Source organism: Perca fluviatilis, chromosome 11 (assembly GCF_010015445.1).
Source record: "Perca fluviatilis chromosome 11, GENO_Pfluv_1.0, whole genome shotgun sequence".
In the NCBI taxonomy this organism is placed as follows: Eukaryota; Metazoa; Chordata; class Actinopteri; order Perciformes; family Percidae; genus Perca; species Perca fluviatilis.
This window is the reverse complement of record NC_053122.1, coordinates 23827207-23850167: the sequence shown is the minus strand read 5'-3', so window position 1 is coordinate 23850167 and position 22961 is coordinate 23827207. Positions and strand designations below refer to the sequence as shown.

General features: G+C 39.1%; 1 long non-coding RNA gene across 1 annotated transcript; it reads left to right on the top strand.

Annotated features, from left to right (window-relative positions):
• The first annotated feature begins 209 nt into the window (after window positions 1–209).
• LOC120568991 lies at window positions 210–6337 on the top strand. The gene is made up of 4 exons (XR_005640816.1): window positions 210–356; window positions 5003–5124; window positions 5908–5923; window positions 6059–6337. It is a non-coding gene; the product is annotated as an uncharacterized LOC120568991 (long non-coding RNA).
• Window positions 6338–22961: the final 16624 nt, after the last annotated feature.

The following is a 22961-nucleotide window of genomic DNA, read 5'->3' as shown; positions in this document are numbered from 1 at the left end:
TAATTAGAAATTGTTTGCGGTTTTCACAAAGCATTGTGTTGAGAAGTTTGCAAGATAAACCAGTCAAAAGTGTTAGTAGTCTACATCATGCTTCTAGAAGATTTCTCATAGCTGTAAGAGAACATGAGAGTGGCTTGTGTTTTGGCGATCCCATTATAGCACTAATGACACCAATGTAACGAGAGTATCATATAAAGTATCCTCAGTGCTGATAAAGCTCCCCTTGTGCTCATGAAGATGATGACGGCACAAATCTGGGATGGCCTACTTTCCGAGGCGGCTCACAGATGACTAAACGAGAATCAGGATCTTTATTTTCCTTCAGAGAGGCTCCAAAAACGGATACCAATTTCAAAGTTAAGTTTCTGATAAAATGTGTAACAGTGTGAGTAGTATGCAGTTTGAGTTTTACATCATCTGAGCCTTGGTTTGCAGTAGATTAAAGGCTATAGGGATTTAGAGACATTGATTTATAAGGGGATGTTTTGACAATATAAAAATCCAGTTTACTTTGGTTTTATAATACATATGAAAAGAACAAGATTGTGTCTGACATACTTCTCTGTTCTGCTCCAAATGATGCCTGATGAAGTTTTACATACAGAACCGATGAGGGAAGTAAAACTGTCACTGGTCGCTGTCATACATCGGCAGCATATAATGGCCGTTTCTGTGATTAAGCCTGCACCAGAACAGTTACACATGAAAACCCCCATCCCTCCACACCTTTTAACTGGTTCCAGGTTTATTTTGCGTTACAACTGTGAAACATGCCCACTTCCTGTATCTTCTGCCTGAAGCTCATAAAACATATTAAATGTTTAGCCAGCTGGAGGCTGAAAGATTTATTGTCTTGGAGGTGCAAAGATTTGCGGGTGAGCTGCGGCCTGAAAAGAATATTCACATGTTTATGCAGTTGGAGAGCAAAGGTCAGGGGTCATGGTTTACCGCTGCAGTTAAGCTTACACAAAAAAGCGGGTCAAATAGGTCCGTTCACCCTTTGCCCTTTAAACCTCCATGTCTCCCTTATATCCTCAGAACCTTATTGTGGGTAATGATAAAGGTTTTTAGCACACTGTCTGAGCCTTTGACCTGGATTTCTCTCATATCACAGCAGTTATCAGATGTACCTAGTGACTGCAAAATGTTTGCTTCACAGTAACAACAGAGCACTCTTTGATTTCAAAGAGGATAAAATCAAAAAAGGAAAAAAAATCAAAGAGGATATTTAAAGGGAGACAGACGTTCTGTAAACAAGCAGTAGTAAATGTTGGCACTTCCACTGTTTGTCTCTTTCATATTACTCTATTTGTATGTTGCATCCATATTGATGAATTCCAGGAACACCTCCAGTATCAGCAGGCTTTTCAGTGTTACAAAACCGCTGACATGCTGCTGGTATATCAAATATTATCAGTGTACAGTCTCTCTTTGTTGACATCTTTGAGCAGATTTTAACACCGCTCTTGTTCACACAGATATCAAGCTGCAGCGATGACTGCATGACACTGATGATTGTGATGCTAAAATACGGTGTAAACAACTGGCACATTCTACAGATTAGAAGCAAACATGCACAGCTAACCTCAGACGCATGTCTTCTTGTTTGTCATGACGAGATGCTGCACAAAACACTGCTGCAGCCACACACACTGGCAATCACAAGCATCCCATCCGCTCTAAACCGGAGCGTGGCGGATCTCGACACACTGTTCATGTGCTTCTGTGTGGATGTGCTTGTGTATGAGAAAACTTTCAGTTGAATGAGTCGGCAGAGGAGGGGGATGGAGGGTGTAATCAAGCTGAAAAGATTAGGGGAAGACGAGCTGCTAAGGATCTATAGAAGCAGACACTGGTTATATAACCCTAACCCAGTTCAATCCACGACCAAAGACAGACTGGGAGGGAGGAGATGGGGGATTTACTGAACTGGGGTGAATCTTTTTGTTAAGACCAAAATGAACACGGCCATTGGTTATCTGCACACACTCTTGGTTCAGATGACAATGGGTGTCAAATTCTTATTCATACTCTGTTTCTGCAGGTCAACAAGGAGTTTAGATTAGATTTCGATTGTTTTGTCAGAATAAAAGCATTGACCTTATTTTGGGCTGGACCAAATTCAAATGATTTTGTTTTTTATTGACTTTATTGACTGAAGTGTCCACCTTTGGTTATTGCTTCATTGCACTGGTGAGTACAATAACAAATTTTAGGCCCTCACTGCAAGTGTTTACTCAAGATAGGTCTCCGGGTACATTTGAACATATGATTTGATCAGAAAACATATCAGACAAACAAAGTGTCGCTTTGGTCCTCCATGTGCCATGCACGAGCGGGCCTTGTGACTGCTGCACTGTTTCTGTTGGTCTCTATGACAGGGGCAGTTCGAGAACGCCATGAAAAGGAAAACTCCACACACATCAGGGGTCAAAGATACAGCGGAGTTTGATTGAAACCAATGAGGGTCCTAATAGTAATGCTGTAGTGCTCTGCATACCAATGACCACTGACAATAGGACCCTTGCTATTTCTAACTCCTCCATTCAAGCTCAGTAAATGGCAGTTTATTCAAGTGGCCAGGTTGTTGCATAACCTCACTTTTTACAAGTATATATGTGGGCCCTGGGAGAAGGAAACATGCACAGTAGAGCACAGAGAGCAGATCCCAGTGCAGTTCCGGGGAAATATAAAAGCACAAACAAAAATGTTGCATGTCACAGTATGACCAACAGGACATAAAACCAATCACTATGTCCTATATCCAGCCATTAACAAAGCCAATCAATGTTGCGTTCAGTTGCCTCAGTAATGCTCGGCTACTGTGCACACTGTTTGGACAGTTAGGCCTGTTTCTCTTTACCATGACTGGGTGTCTTTGACCTGTTCTGTGAATGTTATCCTTTTGCACGTGGCCCACTGTTAAACCAAGCAAATCGATAGACAGAGTCAAAATAGAATGGTGGTGTGCTAATATTTAAATGTGACTGCTGTACAAATATTTAACTCGTGAGTCCAATAAGCCAAAAATAATATTCTGTGCGAAGTAAAACTTTGTCTTAAACACTACTGAGAGGAGTTGCTCACATCCCTGGCGCAAGGCCACGATAGTGTGTACAGCACAGTGTTTTATGAATAATGTGTGATGAGACAGCTTCATGCTATGGTGACAAAAGGGGTCAATTGAATACTGTAATGGGATGTCCTCGGGTGCGAAAGCCTTGGTAAACAACATGTGGTACCAATGGATTCCAGCAGAGGCCTCCATTTTTCAAAGAAATACTGGCGCAATGAATGAAAAACAGTTCTCCACAGCAGACTGCCTCAGACCAGTTTGTGCTCCACATTTTGGAGAGGTTGTCATATTTGGAAATTCAACATTGGACTCTGCTTTTAACTCTTTCTGTGCCTAACTGCACCACTGTGATCGGGACACTTTACCTTATCATTCATGAAATGGCAAGTGAAGCACCTCTGATTGTTTTCTATGCAACCGTTGCATAAAGGGAACTGCTATGCTGTGTTTTTTCAGTAAAGGCAATCTTCTGTCATTACAATGAAGTGCATATAGCTACTTATTGTGCCTTTATCCCCTGCATGCTGTTATGTCTCCTTTTGTGGTTTTTTAATGCTATGATAATAGCCTGCCCTGTGGGTCATTTCACTGGAGAAAGGATGATGGGTAGTTTTGTACCTGTGAACTGTTCAGTTCACCACTTAAATATATATTGGAATAATAATAATATGATTAGTAAGAGGAGACGGCTGAGAAATGACCCTTGATTAAATTAAAGGCCTTATCTCAGCATCCCTAAGAGCCATGTGTTGCGTATCAGGTATTCACTGAGTCACCTTTAAATAAATAATGACAGGCTGATCTTTAGAGCAAATGACAGAATATCCACACCACAACACACTACCACAGGCCACCAAAGTGACTGAAAGTCCTTTTCCGGTTGGAAGCAAAGGTCTGATTTAGTTGTTTGCTGGTATACACTGGCCACCTGTGGAAAAGAAAAAGCCCTTCTTGCTGTGTGTCCCACCGGCCAGTTTAATAGCAGAGAATTGGTTTGCCATGGCAGCGTCTATCGGCTCACATGGCACTGTGGGGGTGGCCGATCTGTGTCAGCACTCATTACCATCCACCGCCTTAGTGGATGTCTCTTCCAGGAGTCCTTTAGAATAAAATAAAAGAGAGATGCTTTACACTTTAATGACTTTCCCACAGTGGCTCTCAAAAACAACACCTCCCCTCAAATTGCTGTGGTCTGGCTGAGCTGGAGGAGAGTCCCCACTGCTCAACAGAGGAAGGGGAATACTGAGTCCACTGTCTGTCCACTCTGCAAGGACAGCCAAGAAGGGGGGGGGGGGATAATCAGGTCTTTATGTGGCTTGGGGCCTACAGGGGACAGCCTTGGTATTGTCCCCACAGCCCCCTCTCTTATCCTGGTTTGATTGTTCCTCTGGATCCAACACATGGTCACGTTGCAAAACCCCCACAAACCCAAACAAGGGTTCCACCAACAAACCCTGACCTATCATTGCACATCCAGTTCAAAGCAAACAGATGAGCCAACGTGTTACCCTACGTCATTTCATGAAAATCTTTTTCTAGGTGCATGTTCTTGTTTACATCTTCTGTTGGCAGGTTTACTGCAATATAAGTGGCTTACAATGATCACATGGCCACTGACTCCTTCCAAAAAAATCTTTTATGAAGGTTTATCTGTTCTGTTGGAGTTGCCTGTTGACAGAAGAACAAATGGACAATGTGACACTGGACTGATAAACACATTTCTACTAAATGGAAACAGGAAAGAAATGTCAACAATAGTTACTCCAAACACACAATCCACATGTCAGCTCCACATCAAAATGTTTTGAGCCTGTGGACAGTATTTGCTCTGATCCTTATTAAAATGTTACACATTTTCTATAATTTATGCAAAGTTGATTTTTTTTTTAAAGGTAATTTTTTGGCTTCTATTGATTTTATTTATAGGACAGATTAAGTCAGGAAAGTGGGAGAGAGACTGGGATGACAAAGGGCCGTGGGTCGGAACCGAACCTCTGGCAGCTGCAACAAGGACTGAGCCTCTGGACATGGGGCGCACGCTCAACCAGGTGAGCTAACCAGGTGCCCCCCAAGTTGACCAGTCAATCATTGATTGATTCATCAGTGTATAAGAGCATTAATGTTTTTCTGCAAATAAAATCAGATGCAAGTGGGAGGTCAGCAGCAAAACATTTTTCGGGTTTATTTAAAGGTTAAACCCCTAGTTTAAGACATGATAGTTTCTCAAGTTGCACAGGTGGTGAGTCAGAATTTAAATTCACATTATTGTCATCGACCTGAGTTCATAACTGACACAAGGTTCAAGGTTTCATGAGTTCACAATGGTAATTTTAGCTGTGACTTTGAGTGAATAATTCTCTCTTTCAGTTGTAAGTTCTTTTTGCAAGGTGTCAGCAAACAAGGCCCTGTTAAAGTGGATTACAGCGAGTGATGGCATGTGTAATAAAATATAATCCCTGCTGTAAATCCTCACTGAGCTTGCTGTGTGTGTGTGTGTGTGTGTGTGTGTGTGTTATAACCAATCATGAGGGTATGTATGTTATGTATGTGCTCTGTCTTAGCTTTCCTTTAAAAGACTGTGACATACACTCTGACTGTATAGTAATACTGACAACTCACAAATCAAATGTCCCTTTATTTCTGCTGCTACTGCAGTATTTCATCTTGTGATGTTCTTCTGTTATCTATAAACCTGTGTGAGGAACAGGTGACCAGCATGCTGAGAATTCCCTCACCCTGTTTTTAGAAAAAGAAGGAATAGGACTGAAGAGACATTATGATGAAATATATACATGTTTTATTTTTTTAATTCTTATTGTTTTCTGTTTCAGTTCATTGTCATCTACAGTATGTATCTGTTTTATTTTATTTCTTTATTCTCTTATTAATTGTAGTCAAGAATTGAAAACCAATACATACCTTCAACTAAATAATAAATAGATACATTTGCTATGTATGTTTCTGCATTTTTACCCACACTAGCAGCGTGACCCTCCAGAGGATAAAGACCACTGACTTTGGGGATTTCCTGACTTTTCCTGAAGAGCCACCATGAGGTTGACATTTGTGGCTTTTGGGTGAAATGTCTCGACAACGAAGGGATGGATTGCTATGAAATTTGGTTCTGATATCCATGTCCCCTTCAGGATGAAGTGTAATAACCTAAGTGATCCCTTAGGTCGGTTACACACTGGCTGCGTGGCGTGAGCGTGGCGTTTCTGTTGCGTGTCAGCTGCGTGTATTTTTCTATGTCTTTACACACCAGAAACGTGTCTGATGCGGCGCTGCTGCTGCTAGCCTTGTCTGGACGCATGTATGTTTCCCATTGATAAAATGAAATACCATGTTAAACATAAATATATACTGATTTGATTACAGCAAAGACAACGTCGGCAGTATTGACAGCAAAATAGGCTACAGAATATTTTGTTCTGTATTGACAGGTGCAATATTAGAAAATCGATTTATTTTTTAAATTACATTTATATCTGCATTTATATCAAAACCTAGACTTTCAAACATCAACATGTTATTTATTTATATGTATTCATGTCTAAACGACATAGGCCTATAAACATCTTTTTGTATTCCATTTTGCCTGGAAAATCTTCCAACACGCTTGTGTGTCGTGTGAAAAATAGGTGTCGGTTCTATTTCTACGTGCGTGTCACTCAGACAGTGTGTAAGCTCTAACCTGTTAACATGGGAGCCAAAATAAAAACGGACACGCTATGCAGCTGACACGTTCTCACAACGCAACCAGTGTGTAACCGGCCTTAACCTTTGCTTAAGCTTTTATGACTGTTTTATGAATAAATACTTAAAAAATGAATGACATCTCCATTGGCCTGATGTAGGTTACTTGGTAGATGGTGAACATTAAACAGTATAACTGCTGAACATGTATGCATTGTCATTGTGAGCCTGTTAGCATTTACCTTAAAGCACCGCTGTGCCTAGTATAGCCTAACAGGGCCACATTGATGAATGATAGTCATAGTTATCTCATTCTCACTACCATATGGAGAACATACAATATAAAAGACAAAATGACCTTAAGAGAGTTAATAAGTTCATCTCCTAAAAGAAACGGGCTGAATAATCAAGACCCTGGCCCGACCAGTTATTGTGCTGTTTCTGTTCAAACTTGTTTTGAGTGAGCCTTCGCTGTAGGCAATTATACCCATCTGAAAGTGAACAATACAACTCCTCCTCTCTTCCTAATCTGATTACACGTATTTACCTGTCCGAGCTGAAGAAAGACTGAGAGAAAGAATGAAAGAAAGAATTGCATGAAACTGGAAACCAGACATTAAGACGTGTAACTGAGAAGGTAAAAGAAAACATGTCAAAGTCCACAGGGACAACTTAAATAGACTATTGTTACAACACCTGGTCATTCAGAGGTCAAACCAAACACTTATTAAATTTTTTGGAGATTTGATCGCCGCTAAATAAGACATAGCATGATGCATAGTATGATCTGAATCCATGACATGACAACTGGTCTAAAAAGGTTGCCAGGGTTCACAGTGGAAATAAAAAAAGGCAGACGTCACAAGGATGCAGCTGTTTCCTCACTCATGGCTTTGACACAGCTGACTCATGAAAAACAAAGTCACCTACCTTGCATAATGCTCACACACTGCTTACTTAGACATCTGACACCGTGAAGACTGAAGGTGGTGTTTTTTTCTTTACGTTTGTAGATGACATTACTGTATGTGTAGGCTTAAAAAAGGGGAAGAGAGGATTGATTGAGTCTTCAGAAACAGAAAGTCTGCACAAAATAAAATAGACAGAGTATAGAGAGAGTGAAAAAGAAGATATAGATGTTAAACGTGGTTATAAAATTACTGTATTGTGAAGTATTTTAAATCATACAATTAAAAAAGATATCTATTTTTTTGTCAATAACTGCTTAATAATCCTACGTTTGTGGGTATAGATTAACTTTCTTTTCACCAACACTGCAAAGATGTCTTTTTTATGTAGGGACATGCATGTTTTTCTTATTATATATTCTGTTAATACACTGCATATATCTATATCTATATCTATATAGCCATATTTAATCTGCTCTTATAACACTGCAATATATTTCTTGTCCTGCCTATGCTCCACCTGTCTATACTTTATATATCACATTGCACTTTTCTGCTTTTTTTGCACTTCTGGTTGGACGCAAACTGCATTTCATTGTCTTTGTACTTGTACTCTGCACAATGACAATAAAGTTGAATCTAATCTAATCTAATCTAATGTGTTAGCAAAAGTTGAATGAGGTTTACAGCAGCAACATGTGCTCTTATTAAAGCTGAATATTGCTGTAAGTTTGGGAAAAAACAAGTAATTTTGGGAAAAAAAACATTTGATTCAACATTTAATTTTTAGATTGGCGCTCTGGCTTCATGCACTTAGGCCTATGTTTAGCTGACAAAAGGTAACTGTCAGCCGTGTAGAGGGCACTGCGAGAGCACAGGCTTTTATGACTGTCAACACATTGACATTGTGGGGCGTTGGGTTCATCGTTCTCAACCTGGAAAGTTACTGCCATGAACTTCGAGTCTGGGGAGGAGGGACCGGGGGAGACGACTCTCTTCAGTATTTTGCATGTGGACTGCAGTAACCATGTTTAAAACTAGCTGTCAGTATTACATATTGCGCCTTTAAATGAAAATAAGAATAAAATAAAAATAATGAATGCCTTAGGCATTAATCTTTTTTTTTCGCCACTGCAGAAGAAATCCATAACAATCTGACAGACATGCGCCATGGATGTATAATAAGACCACATGCATTGTTGTTATTGGTAACGTTAGCTAGCTTGTTAGCACATATCTGCCTTCTTACCAGCAGACACATAGCAACATTATTATTCACTTTGAGTCTTGTTTTTGGTCACCTGACAAATGTAAGTCCAATATTTACTCTCATTTTGGTTTTGTTCTCCACCAACTCTGCCTGAACGAATGTACATTGCTGGAATAAAGCAAGCCTGACATGTTATCGCTATCAAGGATTCTCAATAAGCACGGCTGTATTAAGAACTGGATACAGCATTTGAGGTGGAGCCCCATTCATTCCGAGTTGCTTTGTGGTGCATATAGCCATCACGAATTCATGTGACACATCAGGAAAGGACGTCTCAGCCCTCTAAAACACATTTCCTCACTCCTCCCATGATTTTCTCGCGTCTCTCCCGTGCTTCCTCGGGGGGATGGACTAAGATGCGAGGAAGGGAGGCAAGTTACGGAGTCAGGAATGTAATTTAAGGAAAGTGTGATGCACTTCAAGTATGAATGTACCCGAACACTGCTTCCGCACTGTGTGGCCCATAGAGCAGCCAAACTAGAGACTTCCACTGGCCAAGCAGGCTACTTCCGGTTTATCGCTCCGCTAACTTAAATGGGGATTAAATGATTAATTGTATGGCAAATTATTAATAGTGCTGCTCTGCTTGACTTTCCAAATGGTATCGGACCGAATGGATCAAATTCTGATAGTGAAACAAATCATTTCGTGAAGGGCTCATAAGCTGCAACAAAGATGGAAGACCAGATGAGGTTTTAGTGTAAAATAGCCATTTATATACAGAAAACATACAAAAAAAACAGATGAAACGTGAAAATGTCAGTAATCAGTCATGTATGCGTGTATGAAAATGTCTGTAACAAGCAAAATAAAAAAGACAGCTGCGTTGAAGGAAGAGAGAACACTCTGTGGAAAGGTTGTGAGCTTATACAAGTATATTTTAATTCCCATCTGACTATATCATGTGCCATACTGACCGGTACTGTATAGTCTCCCCCAGTTCCAAAAAGGTTGACAGGTTGTGGTCTGTATAGACAAAAGGAACACTTCCTGAGCCAACATTGATTTAAAAAATGTTGGGGCAACTATATTGTGCTACGCCCCTGGCTTTTTCATCTGCATGTAAGATGTGTGTCGGCCCTATGGATGTATTGTAAGGTTGGCCCGGTCTTATAATACATCCATGCCCACTCTCCTGCCAGCAAGCTGCGACACACTTTACGGCCCACTGACGTGTGATGTAACCACTACAACTAACAGTCGCCATTTTGTTTTGTACCAATCAAATGACCACGGCACAAAAGCTTAATGTCCTCTCTATCAACATTTTGTTTTGGATGGAAATGCTGAGAATATCAAGTCCTATTTTTGCACATTGAAAACACCTCAGCTGGCAAGTGACATTTGTATAATGTTGTCATTTAGTTCAGAGAACTTCTCCTCTCAGCTGAGCTCAAAGGCTTTGTGAGATGCCAGCATAGCTGTGCCCAGTGTCAGTGTCCCTTACCCTGTGACTGGCATAAGGCAATCCATGTGACGCAGCCAGCATGATGGTGAGATCAGCGTAAATAAGAGGCCATAAAGAGACACTGGTTTCACACAACCAGGCGATGAATGGCTCCTGTCATTTTATCTTAGGAGCTATGGATCCTCTAGAAGCTCATACAACATTACAAACAGCTTGACAACATAATAACATTTGATTTGATATAATGCACCAGCAATAATGAGAAAAAAATCTGTTATACCAGAGCTCTTTTTCTGTGCAAAGGAAATGTATGTGGTTGTTTTGGCATTTAGTTGACTGTATTGGGATCAAGTGTCCTCTGTGCACAAAAAAATAAGATCACATGGAGACTAGGTGTGTGCACAAGTTGGAGGAGGAATTATTTCAAATTTCCTTAAGGAGCTAATCCTCCACCACCTTTCAATTTGATGAATGGGTGACAGACAGCCCAACAATAAAGCTAATATATTGATCTGGTGTTGGAATGTTTAAGATTTCGGTCATATCTGTGCAGAACTGTTTCTTCCTTAAACCAGGATTTGAACATAACATTTTTCAGTTTAATCGTGCAGCCTATGCTCACTGTGCTCCACCTGGTTCAGTATCTGCCGGTGCAGAGAGTACAGTCAAAGAGGCTTATAGCCATCCGTTCTTAATGAGGCTTTACACACTCGAGACCCCCCTGTCAAGAACAATGACCCAGCTGTGTGTGGTCCTTTGCTCTTTGGTGTGGTAGAACATATGGAAAGCAAGGTCGGTGGAAATGTAATGCGTCCTCAGCTGTTTGTCTGTATATTTCTGTGTGGTTATGGCCACAGATGAAACACGGCTGCATGTTATTTATTGCATCAGGAACACAGCATGCTCAGGTGTTTGCCAGATCAAAGGCAAAGAACTTGCATAATGCTTTGGGACACAATGCTATAGAACAGGCCTCATGTACTTATTCTGCTGCACATTGCTGCATATGCAGAGCGATTACTTTTCAGTTTTTGCAGATCACCAGGCCAGTGTTGCCTGACTAGGCAGCTTTTTATGTTTGAAGTTTGAAAGAGGCTTTAACCACTCGCCTAATAATGGAGCCATTGAGATCCGATGGGTCTGAACTCACTATGAATAAACAAGCCCCTCTTACATAAACAGCTAGCAAGGCCAGCTCTAATTATCATATAGCCATGAACAATGGGCTTCCGAGTTGAACTTCATGGTGTCTGAATTGGTTTGGACTCTGTTTTATGATGGGTTTGGACATTTTGTAACCGTGCAGCGTGATACAGTCATGAAATCAAAGCTGCCAATGATTTCTCAAGGAAGTATGCATTTGTTTAATCTTGTGTTAAATCGCAGTAACAGGATTAAAAAGTGTTGATCTGATTTCAAAGCATTTCATGGGATTTTAGGGCACATACATGTACCTCTCTGCACTGTTGTAAAGTACAACAACCATAAGGTTGTTACTCATCCTGCTTCTCGGTGCAGGTGATCTGTGGGCATTCCTCCTGCAGGTAATACTCAGTCCAATTAGACCAAGAGCAAAGTTATTGATTCCTATACAGCTATCGCCACTTTTTCATGCTGTTTACGTTAACCCCGACCCATCCTTGACCTCATGACAAGTCAACCAGGGTCCATACAGTCAGCTAAGGATAAAGGTAGCTCCTGAAAGAGACTATGTCAAAAACAAACATTGCATTTTTTTCTCTAGTTCCACCTTCTCAAATATGAGGATCTGCTGCCATTCTTGGTCTTGCTGTATTTGATCATAAACTGGTGTTCAGACAAAACAACTAGTTTAAAAACATCACTTTGTGTTTTAGTTATAGTGATTGATATCTTAAAAAAGAAATGAATAAGGATGTCACTTGGGGCTCTGGGAAATAATGATGAAATAGGGTTTTATAGACGCCTTTACAATATGTTTTTTATAATCATTCAGTCTGTTGACTATTTTTTTTATTCATTGTTTAGTATATTATATGTGAAGAATACTGTTCACAAGTTATAGGAATTCATGGTGAAATCTTGTTTTGTCCAAACAGTCCTAAACCCGAAGATATTGAATTGAAAATGATTAAAAAACTGTAACAATTAATCAATTATCAAAATTGTTGCAGATCAATTTTCTGTCCATCAACTAATTACATTGACTACTTGCTTCAGATTTATTTGAAAGTAGTTCTACATTTTCTTTATTTTGCATATCATCACAATGTGCTGAGAATAGTAAGGTGACAATAAAAAGGAAACTGAAAACAAGGCTAGTTTTACACACACAAATAAAACCTTATAGTCCCATACACTTTATTCTGTGGAAACTCCTGTGGAATTTCTAATATAGAGAAATATAGAATCTACATTTGTGAAAATGCTGTCAACAGAAAACAGGTGTCAGAGAGTCACTGTAAACTTTAACCTGAGTGTGGCTCCTGTTCAAGGGATTTTCTCTCACAGTTCTGGAAACATAAAGAGGCCATTTGTTGTCTTTGTGTTCAAGTTTTAATTAAGATGGCTCAGCTAAATGTCTCTGTCAGTGTGTGCATGCACTGCACTGTATCAGTGAAGGTTGAATAATAGTTCCTTTAGTCTGTACTCCGTGTTCCACCCCAGAGAGGAACAATCAGATGCTTCTAGCCTGACTTGGTTCGGGTTGAGTCGGGTGATGTTACACGAACAGGCTGCTGTGTGCCAACTAAATGAATTGGGTCCATGCTGAAGGACAATTCCTGTTTTATCCCGCTGTCCCTCTTGACAGCTTCTGTGCCACAATGCACTGCTCCCTGCAGACACAGTTCCCACGGTATGGTGGGCAACCTGGAACACACTTTGTGGTTCATGTTGTAAGGGGGAACCAGTGTGTGCTTACCTATGTGTCTGATTAGCAGTCTAGCTTGCAAGGGTGCTGATTAAATGACGCCCAGAGAACAGGGATGAGGGAAGATAGTAGTAAGAAGATACAAATAAAAAAGCAGACAATAACACCTTTTTATAAATGTAAAGGGCTGGGAAGCTTTTATAGATAGAAATGAATGACTCTTTTGGCTTCCTATTGTGAAAACTTTCTTTGGGAACCCAAAATAACAAAGAAGATGTGAAAATGCTGCAGAGGAAGTCGGCCCAGACATGCAAGAAGAGAGGAAAAAGTGCATCTAGGTCAAGGTGTGTGTTTTCCCAGACATATGAAAGATACATTTTCCTGGCTGTTTGGTTTTTGGACATAAAGAATTTCCCTCTGGGTTACTATATTTTGGGAGGATTTGTAAACCCTTTCAAGCTGACTTGGGCAATCTCTCCCTTCAATTTTATCTTAGACCAAACATGAACAGATTTCAACTTGCAATGTTTGCATGAAATTTGATTAAATGTTCTCTTCCCATCGGAGTTCCATTAAAGTTCAAGGGACATTTTGTTTCAGATGTACCAAAGAAAAGTCCCAGTGAAAAGATCCAGATGTGTACAGTGGGTTGCGCTGGTGTTTTCAATTACAACAGACAAAGGCCTAGACGTTTGCCGGTAGGTCTTCTAGTTGTTTCTCTTGCAGTCTTCCTGCAAGCTACTGCACATAGCTGGTGTTTTAATGACAATGCTAAACATTACTGCAATGCTAAATACTTAATCAAGAAAAGTAATGAAAAAGATGAAATATAGATAATTAAACCATGCTTTTGGTTTGCTTTGTTTGTTGCTAAACCACTGAATTATAGATTTGCATATGCTTTGATGTTGCAGGAGATACTTTTTGGTACATTATGCAGTTAACACGAGTATTCATGAGCAATGCTGCCTTGACATTTTCCCCTCTTACTACAAAATCCCTGCTTCTCTGGCCACTGGAGGGCAATCCCTAGCTTCAGAGATCACAGTGGTTTCACTGGTTTTGAGTCTTGAGATTTCAAATTGTTCACCACAGAGGATAAAGTTAAGCAGGACAAATAGTTTAAGCACCGGAATGAGAGGTGTTCTGTTATGTAATTTGTTTTATATTTTCTGGATCAAGACAAATTGAAAGTATTTACAACATGCAGCCAGGCAGCACAAGATTTGTTCTGATGCCATTCAATCAATCAATCAGATTTAATTTATATTATATATACATTCACCCACACCTACCCACCCACCCCTAAATCGACAAAAATGAATTCATTAAAACCTGGAAAAGAGCTGAACCGAACTGAGGAAACGTCATCATAAGTGAGGAAACACCAGAGTCCAGACACTTAAAACCAAAAGATACTTAAATATATGCAGTAAATAAATAAATAAAAGATTGAAACAGTGGCTAATAAGTATATGACCTGTATATTGTTAAAAACAATACATAAAATATGGATGCATAAAGTAGAATAAAAACAACTAATAAAATAAATTATAACACTAACTAAAACAAACTACATATAAATAAATAGACCACAAGTAGATATAGAAAGAAAAAGGATAAATAAGTTGTTTAATAAAAGGCCTGGCTGAAAAGGTAGGTTTTAAGTTTGCCTTTAAAAATATCAACACTTTCTGCAACCCTCGGGTCCTCAGGCAGGCTGTTCCATAGTTATGTAGCATAGTAATTGAAGAATGCCTCACCATGGGTTGACGTTCGGACTTTTGGGACTATTAAAAGACCACTGCCAGAAGACCTGAGGGTTCTAGAAGGTTCATAAGATAAAAATCTGATAAATAACTAGGGCTAAGACTGTTAAGAGCTTTATAAACCAATAAAAGGACCTTAAAATCAATCAATCAAAAACCATTATTGCTGTCCTACCACCCTACCAAGTTCTGCAGAAATTAAGTTTAAAATAAAGGTAAAAACTCATTGTAGTTTGATATTGACATGAATATGCCACACGAACCCTTGTTTGGCCAGTTGGTGAAATGAACAAACTTTGATGACTGGATGATGTTAAAGGTTTATAGTTTTCTATATACTTTTACACAGTCCATTGGTACTGTATGCTCAGTATGCTCCAAGCGGTCAGTATTTTTGGCCAAAATACGGCCAAATACATTGCTCTTTTTTCACTCCTCATTCGCAACTGCATTTAGATTTTGAGTGAACAAGTGCATCAAATGTTTAATTACTAAAAACATCAGAGAATTAAACTCAGACCAAATCTATCTGATTTTATTTAAAATATAATTCCTGATACTGACACAGATTCTTAAATGACCGTTAAGATGTGTGGGTACTTATTATAACTCTAAATAGTCATTCATTCTGATCTAATATAAATACTGGAGGGCTGTCATGAAGCAAAATCCTCCAATGAACAATTCTTTAAATGTCTCTTACATCCAAATGTACCACTTAAACCATTTAAAAAAAAAAAGATTTAGATTTGAATTTAAATATAGCCTCACTGTGTGCAATTATGTCCATTCATGTCCAACTCAATATATTTAAAACAATATATTTTATGGCCGGCTAGGAATTCTTTTTAAAGGATGCTGCTGCCGCAAATGCAAATTATTTTTAAAATATGAGCCTTTGTTTCTCAGTATAAGAGGTCTCCGTCCAGCAAATGTTGTGGAAAGTTTTGTCCTGGAAACAGATACACAAACTAAACAGGTGCAAAAACACAACTGCCTCTGGGGGAGGAAGTAAAGGATTCAACAAGCCCACGCTCTTCCTTTTTATCAGTCATGAGCCTCTGAACAGTTCTCAAAGTGAATAAAGTTCTTGGTCTCATAAAATTAACACTAATAAATTCGGCAGTGACAGCAATACAGCAATTCTCGACTGCCGTGTAATTCAGCCTTACGTAATAACTACAAATGGTAGACATGATATCATAATAATGATTGTATTATAATACCTACACACTGATAACATTTATTTATCTAAAGGGTAAAGTTGCATGTTCCCGTCTCCTTGTTTGAGCTGGTAAAAGTAAAACATATGTGGGAAGATTATGAACCGTCTATCTACCCTGTAATCTCAGTTATTTCACTCGCTGCTAACGTAGGTTGTTTTGCAGAGAAAGTTGCTCCGCCTGGCTTTTCACAAGAGTGATTATCAATGTTATATGTGCTTTATTTACCTTGTAGAGAATAACCCTGAAGCACATTCTGAGGAACCTTCAAGGTTAGTGCTTTATAATAGTGATAGTGAGTGGTGGGAGGACACACGATTTTAACAAAAATGGTTGAAGCCTGACTCATACGTGATAATGATGAGGAAGTGGAGGATTGTGTCAGTAAAGATGACAGTGCTGATTGTTTATTGTTGCTGAAACAGGGGTTAAATTGGTATTTGTTATGGGGGGGTGGTCTCTGTGGTTTAAGGGTTGCAACCAGTGTTAAGGCGCATTACCGCCACCTAGACTGAGGGTGGCTGATCTGCAACACTGGTTTAGATTTAGGGAAACCCATTGACAAAAAAGGAAATCCTGGGAAAGTTCTGATGTACGCAAGTTCTTTCATCACCAAACTTGTTTTAGTCATTGTTTGAACTATTAAGACAAGAAAAAGTGTAAAAATATACATGTATACATTGTTGAAGATGTGCTAAGTTAAGTGTCCCCTGATGACCTAGAAGAGTATAGGCCTATGTGCCACGGCCCAATTTAACCCCTGTGTTTCCCATACATTGACTTATTTGTGGTGGCCTGCCACAATATCAACATTGACCGCCACATTTTTTTTACTGTTTAAATGGGTACAATCTTGTTTCATATTAGAGCTGTACACATTGATTCTCTCTCTCTCTCTCTCTCTGTGTATGTGTTTACATCAGGGGTCAGCAACCTTAGACACGCATGCCACCATTGGCAAGCTGTAGGTCAACCTATGGCACACCAGCAATAATTGTGCAAGAAAGATTTTTGGAAATGTTACAATCCGCATGCTAAATTACCTCTTTGATAGCCATTGGCAGGAGCACAGCGTGTTATTTACGGTAGTTTGATTGACTTTTTCCTCATCTGCATTCCACAAAGACCTGCCTTACTCTGCTGCTGATTGGCTAGTACTCATTGCATGTTTTTCGGTTTGAAAGAGGACTAGAAGTGCGTCTGTCGGCCTGCTGCACCCCCACTGCTTATAGTAATGCCCTCCTGAAACCTCTACCCTCCACTGGGCTGATCCTATTACTCTGAACAAGTCGCAGACGGGCACCAAGAACACAGCCTTATGGTAAAATGCGTCATTCCAGTCCGCTGTGCATCATTGTGTTTTGATTACTGGGCATGTTTCAGATTGATTCACCATGATGACAATCCTTTGAGTAGGACACAACAGTTTGTATATTTTGCTCCTACTGTACTTCTCTCATTTACCCTACTTGTTGTTGTGCCTCAGTTAAGGCTTGCAATAGTGTGTGTGTGTGTGTGTGTGTGTGTGTGTGTGTGTGTGTGTGTGTGTGTGTGTGTGTGTGTGTGTGTGTGTGTGTGTGTGTGTGTGTGTGTGTGTTGGATGTACTGAGGAAAATAAAGGATTTGCTAGGATTAGGCCCTTGCAACAGACTAATGGCAGTAGGAAACTTGCTGTGGAACCATCAGATACATGATCAGCCCTTAATCTTACAGGAGCTCAAGGGGTTGTGGGGAGTGGGAAAGGGCACTGCTTTCGTGTAATCATTTTTAAATCTCTGGGTTAGAAGGAGGCCTAAAGTGTTCATCGAGCGATTTATCCGCTGCTGTTGTGCAGGCAGATGGTAAGAATATGACAAAAGATGTAGAAAGTTCCACAACTGCATTGGCATGCCATCACTGTGTGTGTGTGTGTGTGTGTGTGTGTGTGTGTGTGTGTGTGTGTGTGTGTGTGTGTGTGTGTGTGTGTGTGTGTGTGTGTGTGTGTGTGTGCGTGTGTGCGCGTCTGGGCTTGATGGGAACAAAGATTAGACACTGAGACTGGTTTATTTTCACAACACAAACAGATTCTAAGCAAATCTCCAGCCATTCTAGTGGATCTCTGAACAACTACTTGGGTGCTTTGAGCTAAATGCTAATATCAGCATGCTAACAGGCTCCCAATGACAAATGCTAATGTTTATCAGCTAGTGTTTTTAACATTTGTTAATAAGTCAAATTTATTAAGTCAAAATTATAACCATCATATGATCTTTGTCTTTTTATGTCATCTCACACACAAGTAATTACGGTACAATTTTTCCATTTTGTAAACATGAATGGCAGAGGACATAGTAATTCTGTAAATAGTAACAAAAGCCATCAGCTTTACACAGATTTCATATGCTTAATCATGTGTGTACAACCTGCTCATGTGTTGAAGGCCATACATCCATGATGTTACATAATGTCAGTGTAGGTCAGCATCACTTATGGAAGGAGGTAATAATTAAACGCAGGTGCAGAGCAGAACATGAGTCAAAATATCTTAGTTTATTTCTGTAGTCATTACTAATCGAACCATTACAGATTTCATTTTATCGCCTGTATACACCACAGGGTTATCTGAGGTTTAGACCCTCAGCTGTTCACACTGTGAGCTGTTTCTTAGATCACCTGTGTTTGTCAGCATGACTCAAATCCTCAGTCATGGCTTAGCGCTCAACTGCTGTCGCTATGATTATTAAAGAAAGAATGAAAGAAGACTGTCTATTTGGTTTCATGTTAAATAGAAAAAGGCTTCTTACTCCAAAACAGGGGTTTGTCTCTGAATATCCAGTGACGGAAAACAAGTACATTCACTCAAGTACTTTACTCAAGTACAATTTTGTTGATATTAAGCAGATATGTTTAGCATGTTAGCATGTTAACATCTAATACAGAGATCTTAAACTGGGGTCCAGGACCCCTAGGGGGTGTCCTCAGAGTTGCTGCATATATATAATATACATTAACATGAATCTAACCAATTATTTGTAAAGATAAATCTTTTTTTTAATTTATGCAACATTGATGATAGGCTTACTGGCCTATAGGAAAGGTAGCCATCCACAGATACAGTTAAGCTTAAGGATTCACTTTGCCACATTTTAACATTAAAACTTGATGTAAAAATATGTGAATAGGTCAACAATTATTATTTTAATAGCTTAGTATTGTATGCACCATGAAAAAGCTATGTCTGAAGACTCTAGGCCGCCTTACACATTATCGTAGGCCCAGTTTAATATGCAACTTAATTTTATGCAACATATAGTAAGGGGTCCCTGCTCCATCTCTCTTTCAGCTGAGGGGGCCTTGGACTAAAAAACGTTGAAGACTCCTGATCTAGTAATTAGCACAAACACAAAAACCACAGCTGGGGCTCACGGGAATGTCATTAGTTTCAATCATTCATATTCTGAAATTATCAAGTGAACGATATTTCACTTGATAATTAAAACTTTGGCCTGCGTTTCCTGAGGTTTCTTCTTTTTTCCCTCTCAAATTGAGAATCTAAGGATAGATGGTGGTGTATGCGGTACAAATTGTTAAACTCTTTGAGGGAAATTTGTGATTTTGGGCTATGTACTGTATATATATATAAATGACTTGACTAAAACTGACCGGTGGCGCCAGTTTAAAAAGTCTGGGGATCACAAATTTCATTGAGATTTATCCTTAATGAATAGTTGTACTATAGTGCACCACAATCCAACAGTTGTTGAGATATTTTATTTTGGACCAAAAACACTGACTCCAGTTCCCGCTACATTAACATGCTGTTTTCAAATTGTGCTGTTAATATTTATATAGCCTAGTAAAAATTTAATTCCAAAAAATATAGAAAACGATCAGAATAAATCTTCCACCACCGTGGTTAACAATTTAAAGTGCCCATATTATGAAAAAAATCACTTTTTCTGGGATTTTGGTGTTATCTTTTGTCTCTGGTGCTTCCACACACATACAAACTTTAAAAAAAATCCATCCATGCTGTTTTGAGTGAGATACGGTTTCTGAATGTGTCCTGCCTTCAGTCTACGGGTGAGCTGTTCAAAATCTGCACGGCTTTTTACGTCACTAGCCAAAACGAGCTGGCTAACGGCAACCGTTAGCATGCTAGCGTTAGCATGCTACCTCGTTCTCAATAGCAAAGAACTGCTACAACACACACAAGTTCACCATAATCTACAAAAGAAGTACTTACTTGTGCGCCCTCGTTTAGAAGTCTCCCAGCAAATCCTGACTTGTAACTGACCGAAGTTGGAGAAACAACCTTTCTTTTACTGTCTATGGAGCTAGCTGACATGATCTACGATCTGAGCTACTGCGCATGTGTGAGTGCAATCAAAGATAGTACAAAAGAAGAAGAAGAAAAGAGGTCTCACTTTGTAGTTAAACAGAGACCAGGTGAAAAGAGGATCTGCAGCAGTGAGAGAGAGCTGTGCAGTACAACAACAATATGGTGTTTTTTGAAAATTAAACCATGTAAACCTATTCTGGTACAACCTTAAAATACAATTATGAACCTGGAAATGAGCATAATATGGGCGCTTTAAAAATGATGAGAAACATAACTTAACATGAAAATCAAAATCACATGAAAGTCAATGCAGAAATAATGCCTGATTAACTTGTTAAAAGTGAAGAATAAGGAGGACAAAAATAAATAAATAAAATCCTTTAAAACAGAAGGTAATTAAAAGCCAGACCAAAAAGGAATGTTTTAAGACTATTTTTAAAAGCTCCAATTTTGTCAATATGCCTATATTAATTGGCTCTTTTTTTGCCAGTGGTCAGCTACTTTGATGAACATTTAATCCTTTAACATCACAAAGTCACATCATCCATCTGTACCACACCCAATCACCCAACCCACGTCATTTTACGTAACATTAACCTGCCATATCTGCGTTTCAAAGCCAAATCAAACAGCAAGATTAAATCAATACAGTGTGTAATCTCACTTTGTTTTCAACCTATCTGTGATATTTCTTGTAACTCTTATCAAGACTCAGATCAGACATAGAAACACTTTGACATTGTAGGTTTGTCCCTGCAGTGGTAAGTTCCTTTTCATGAGCTTACTTTATAAACACAGCCTAACATGGCGGGGCTTCATGTTGCCAGAGACATGTGTGTGCATTGTAGCATCAATGTGCGCACATGTGTGTGTGCTAAAAGGGCGGTGAAAATCAGGTCAACATGAATCCTGGAAGAATAAGCATTCCCTTTGTCAGGCCTATAAACAATACTGAGAGGTGTTCAATGGGGAAACGACAAACAGGCATCTCCTGTCTTAGCTGGTCAGGACTAGAAGCACATGGATGGATGAACAAAGGAAGACAAAGCAGTTGGGTTTTTACTCTGTTCTGCCTGTTCACCATAACCAACACTGGACTTTACCCAGGTTGTTTGCCTTAGTGTCTGTTCTGTCTTATTACTGTAATATCCTCAGGACAGGCAGTACCTTGTTTGTGTACTGTGTGGTGCAGTGACATGGCAGCAGTGTGGGGGAGGGTTATAGTTAAGCTGTATGGAAGAAATAATGCCTTTGATCATTTGCATTCAAGAAAGATTTAGGAAGTTTTTACTTTCTCTAATCATGTCAGCTCCTAGGTTCTTGTGTTTGTTAGTTCCCTATTTTTTTTGGATTACTTTTATTTCCTCATACGTAAGTGTTGACAAGCCACAGTAGAAATACAATAGTAGTCACCAGGAAGTACAGAAGAGTTACACAAGTATGAGTCAACTGTGTTTTTACAACATTCAGATATCAGGAACTACTTCTACTCGTACTACTATACTACTACTATAATTATTATAGGTAGGCATTTTGTAAATGTGGTAAAGCCATTATTTTCACATCCAACGGTACTTCTGCTGTTTGTGTGAAGATACCTAACCTTTAAAGGAATCACAAACACTATATCACTCCCTATTTCCACCATAATGCACTATATTTATATTCAGAGTGTAAAATATATCCACTATAATGTTTCTGGCAGTAAATCCATCTCATTTCTTCTTCTTTTTTAAACTAGAAAGCAGTACCACAGATACAGAATAATACTGTATAATCTACCTAATCAAATTATTGAGCTTATGGCCGATGATATCACAGAATCAGACTCTAGTGTTATGATTGTGTGTGTGTGTGTGTGTGTGTGGTGTTTGTGTTTGCGTGTATCTTTATAGCTCTCAACTGCTAAACTGACCCAAATTCTGTTGAGAGTTTTATTAAACAAAAATCTGTGTGGAAGAAATCAGCTTTGAAAATTGAAAAAAGAAGTAAAGCAAACATGTTAGGAAGCAAATCATTGAAAGAAAGTATACTGATAACTTATGTTGTTCTGTCATCACATCAAATAAATTAACCAAACTTACACATATCTCGTCTGAATACAAATGTAGACATTTCAAGATAAAAAAAAACGGGAAAAAAAACATGAAGACAGAAAAGATGTCTGACTGAGCAGGCGTTTGTGCAACCTATGTTAGCCACCAATATCCAGAGACATATTAACATGAAAGGCAGATATACTGAGTAAGCTTTTAAATCTTGAGCAGTGAAAATTGAAAGTCAAGGTATTCCCTAGTGAAGTTGTCTGTTGTCATAGATTTTAGCTACATACACAACTGGTTTGCTCAAGCAGGTCTGATCAGAGCATACAATTTAAACCCTGCAATTTTTTATATAGCCCCTATTTCCCACCCTGTTCCATCCTACCAATACATTGTA